The following is a 4,869-nucleotide window of genomic DNA, read 5'->3' as shown; positions in this document are numbered from 1 at the left end:
TTCTGCTTTCATTTGCTCAATTTGGGACTGAATTTAGGAAAAAGATCAATAACTCGTAAATTTAACAAAATGCTTTTAGGAAAGTCGAAACTTTTATTCATGATGCAATACTCCACCGAACATATATATACTGGACGAATAAAAGGAGAGCAGATCTCTACCTCGATTCTCCTCATTTCTGCATCAAGCTTTGCTTTCTGTCGACTCTCCCATGCTTGAATTTTTATTTCTTCTCGTTTAAACCTGTACAACGAATAGTTCGATCAAATTTGACACTTGATAAGATAGCTAAATGATCGTTCAACGAAATATCAGCAGTCTTTCCAATTAGAGAAACCTTGCAGCGCGGTTAGATTTCTCAGCTTCTTCCCATGCAGCCGAGATTTTTGCATTTTTTAATTCGTTCAAACTCATTTGACTCAATGGTTTTATTTCCAGGTACGCCTTTTTCTTTATCATCATCTATTGCCCAGGCAGCAATATTCATCTTACCAAACTGAACGCCAAGGGCAACAATCTCCCTTCTTGTTTTGAGCTTCATTTCTGTCTCTGACAATTTATCTTTCATATGATCATCCAAATTTCCCGTTGATGGCGGTTCTGGATTTTTTTTCTTTACACGTTCTAACAGGAAATACAGTATTCGAATTGGTGTTATCAGTCTTGGAAACTAGTCGCATTCTTAAATGTCCAGTTTCCCCATTTTCTCGAGGCAGAGGATCCTTCAACTGATTAGAATTCACACCATCTTGGCTCGCATCTAAGTTGGAATTATCATATTTAATCGGCGGAACTTCTATACTGGAGGCTGTAAAAGATTGACGGGGAAACATGGATAAAAGAGAAGAAAGATATTAACAACATAGGTTTTATTTTTATCTGAGAAAAGCTGTAGTCTTGAAAGTAAATGTATGTGCTCGGAACAGACTGAAAGATCAGCAATGACTTCTATAAAGATTTACGGTTCAGAATTAATGATTTCTGGTATTTATTACAAATCCATATTCAATTCCTTCTGAGCCAACCAATAGAGACAGTTCAAAGAAAAATAGAAGTTGTGGAAAAAGCACAAAACGAGGCAAACAATTAATACCTTCCCCCCCAAATTCTGCATTACCCGCAGCTAACAACTGTTCTTCACAAATTCTGAATCCTCATGTCTAGAAGGAGATGCTCTTGAATAATTAGAGTTTGATCCCTCCTTTTTCTTTTGTGAACCAATAAGCTTCATCCTCAACTTGCTAGGAGATGTTATACCAGTCTGCATTCAAGATATTTCAGCACAATATTTCCGGTATCGACAAAACCCAGCACAGCCACCAAATGAGAAAAGAAATATCAAAATCATCCAAACTTTCAATAACAAAATAAAAGAAAAGAAAGAAAGGAACCCATCTCTGTTCTGTAATCTTTCGATCAGCATCTCTCGAAAACAAATAATAATCACGAAAAAGCAAATGCTCACCGAAAAAAAGATACAGTGATTGGAGACACACTCAGATAGCAGCAGGTCCGAGTCAAAGAAAAAGCAAAGGATTGCAAGAATTTACTTGAAAAGACGTTGTGTATTATTCATTATTCATAATAAAACAAAACCAGATGCATGTGTTTATATGATATATGAAGCCACGAGCAGTCATTTTTCAGGAGCATAAAATGAAAAGGAGACCTGAACTTTGTGTATCCTTTCGTGCTCCATGATGGGATCTTCTTCACCCAGACCCTCAACTTAGTCCCTCTCTTGAACACAAAGAAAGAAGTCTCATCTCGTTTAGAAGAAGCCAAATCTGTCTCTGACAATCTGATGCAAGGGGTTTATCCTTCTTTAACCGATGTGTTGACCATTTATATATCCTCTATTTTCTCCCCTTTTTTTTCGTATTTTTTAGAATTTTTATATTTCTTGTAAAATATTACTTCGAATTTACATTTATCTTCTTCTTGAAAATGAAGATGTTAGATCATTCGGTCTCAGAAATATAATTTACAGGATATATATTTTGCATCACACAATTAATGAATTATTCTGATTTAATTGATAATTTCCCTTACCATGAATGATCATACACAAAAGTTTTGTTGTGCTATATTATTTTAGTGTTTAGTTTATATTATGTCAAGGAAATATAGTACTATTGATGAAAAAATCTTTATTTTATTTTATCTTTACAAGTGTTCAGTGTTCTATTGCCTTTGGTGCTTACGTTTGGATCTTTCAAATGTTTTGGTTATTTTCAAGCGTATATTATTTGATTTCAAATCAGTTTTTTTTTTTTTAATATAACACGTAATATACGAGAATATAAAATTCTTGTTGATCTATCTTCTATAGACTGAATTGGTAGATTATATGTATTTCTAACGTCATCGCGTTCCCTATACTCAAACATGGTTTATGGCCTGTAATAAATGCAGTAGTGATAAATTTACTACTGCTCAAATATATTAAGTATATCAACAAGTGGATGTAATTTCATGACCAGCGATGTTCAGATAGATGTTTCATCACATTAATACGTGGACGTCACCTTATCGATGTTTTTCGTAACATATAATAGATGAATGTAACCTCAACAATATTCACATAGATATCTATAGTGATTTCGAGCAAATAGTGTGTATATATACACACACACACACACACACACACACACACACAAAAATACATATATGATGTATATACCATGTTATTTATGTGTATACAAAGTATATACAAAGTAGTTGGCAACATACACTCGCACCAATTAATTATGTATATAATGAATACCGGCTTAGGGGTATCAAAATCAGATACGACCCACCAACTCGACACGGTTCAACCCGAAAAAATCAGGTTTGAGTTTGAGATTTTCGGGTTCAGATCAGATCGGGTTGGTTGGGTTCGGGTTGACTCGAAAAATTTTAATTTTTTTTAATATAATTAATAAATATTGCCTAGATTTTTATATATCGTATATCTAAAAAATATTTATTGTATATTTATATCATAAATTTTCATAATTTAATATTTATTTTGAATATTTTTTAAATAATTGTTTATTTGATTTAGTGAAAATATTTTATTTTTTTACAATTAGATTTTCAAATTTAAATCATATATATCAGGAAGATTTTGTTATCATGTGTTTAAATTAAAATATTATTATTAATTATTGAATTTTATTTAAGTAAAAAAATTAAAATCGAGTTAATTGGATTGATCGGGTTGGTTCGAGTTCGGGTTCGGGTAGAAAGTTTTTGATTGGCTCGAATTCGAATTGAGTAATTTTTAAATAATACTATTGTTGAAATGTAAATGCTAATGCTACTGAATTCTATAATGAGAAGATGAGTTTGAGTACATGACCTCAATATTTATGAATAACTATTTGCACAAAGCCCTAGAAGACAAGCGTCGTAGGAATGGTCAATACTGATTCCACTATAAAAAAGATCCCCAAAATCCCTCCCCCTACTCCATTCTTGCTTTCTGTACAAATCCAGATTTATAAATTTTTTTAAAAATATTTTTCTCAAAGTTTTTTTATATCTTTAAACTAAAAAGTTGATTTTTAAAAGAGAAGGAAAAAAAAAAAGCGAACTTTCAAAAATAGAGGCATCCAAAATTTGAAATTAATTAGCCTTTTTATTAGAGAAATAATTAGGTTATAAAATCAATAGCAAAAGGCTTGTCTGATGGATGATATACTATTTAGTCAAAAACTTGTGTGAGACGGTCTCACGGGTCGTATTTTGTGAGACAGATCTCTTATTTGGGTCATCCATGAAAAATTATTATTTTTTGTGATAAGAGTATTACTTTTTATTGTGAATATCGGTAGAGTTGACCCGTTTCACAGATAAAGATTCGTGAGACTGTCTCATAAGAGACATATTTTACTATTTATTAGTTTTAAGATTCACATTTGTAAAAGAAAGCGTAAGAATTATATAAAAAAAATTGAAAATTTAGAGAAGATATATCGTTTTTTTTTTAATCAAATACGCTCGTAACTTCAAAAATTTACGTTCCATCTTTTTGACATCAAACCCAAGAGTGATAAATTTTAATTTATTATAAGGCTCGTACTCCTAGGTTACCAAAAAAATTAAAATGAAGATAGGAAATTTTCGGAAGTGATATTCACATGCTTGCCCTATCGATGTCACTCTTGCAATGGCTGAATTTTATGCTTTGCAAGTGAAGTAGCTACAACATATTCATAGAATTAGCTTCAAATTTCTTGATATAATATTAAACAAGTGCAATCATATAACCAACCGTATATATAGCTCTTCAATTCAAAATCCAAAATCAAAATATATAGACATTCAATTCACCTCTCCTTAAAATCTTGCACGATAGTATTATTTTCCACCTCATCCTGCAGCACCCTTTTCTTAGGATACAACTCAATATTTAACACATCGTCCCCACTTACGTAAACAACCTTAAATACATCGTACTTTGTTAGGTAAGATTTTATTTAATGTGGTGGGACCCACATTAAATAAAATAATAATAAAATCTTTTCCCACATCGTTTTTTTATTAAAATTGGACGAGGGAATTAGTTATAAATAGAGCTCAATTCCTTCAGTTATTGTATCCCAAAATCAAAAGCTTTTTAGCTTTGATAAAAAGAGAGTGCATAGAAAAAAAGAGTGTATTTTTTTCTTGAGTGCGGGAATTCTCTTGTGTGAGTTAGAGAAATTATTTTCTCGGTATACTCGGGTTGGGAGTGTGAGAAATATTGAGTGTATTGGTGTATACACTTGTTGTAATATTTCTTCCAGTTATAAAAGTTGCAGTGCTCCGTGGACGTAGCCTATATTGGGTGAACCACGTAAATCTTTGTGTTCTTGTTGGTTATTTTATTCCGCAAGTTTT

The 4,869-nt window shown here is 31.8% G+C and overlaps 1 long non-coding RNA gene across 2 annotated transcripts; it reads right to left on the bottom strand.

Moving 5' to 3' along the window:
• Positions 1-1,790, bottom strand: LOC140983809 (uncharacterized). Of its 2 annotated transcripts, XR_012176520.1 has the most exons (4): positions 1,094-1,790; positions 338-808; positions 162-243; positions 1-27 (listed from the first exon to the last, which is right to left on the bottom strand). It is a non-coding gene; the product is annotated as an uncharacterized lncRNA (long non-coding RNA). The 2 variants fall into 2 exon arrangements; XR_012176519.1 differs by having other exon boundaries at positions 338-1,790.
• Positions 1,791-4,869: the final 3,079 nt, after the last annotated feature.

Source organism: Primulina huaijiensis, chromosome 9 (assembly GCF_012295235.1).
Source record: "Primulina huaijiensis isolate GDHJ02 chromosome 9, ASM1229523v2, whole genome shotgun sequence".
Lineage (NCBI taxonomy): Eukaryota > Viridiplantae > Streptophyta > Magnoliopsida > Lamiales > Gesneriaceae > Primulina > Primulina huaijiensis.
Note: the sequence above shows the minus strand (reverse complement) of the source record. Positions and strands in the feature narration are given on the sequence as shown.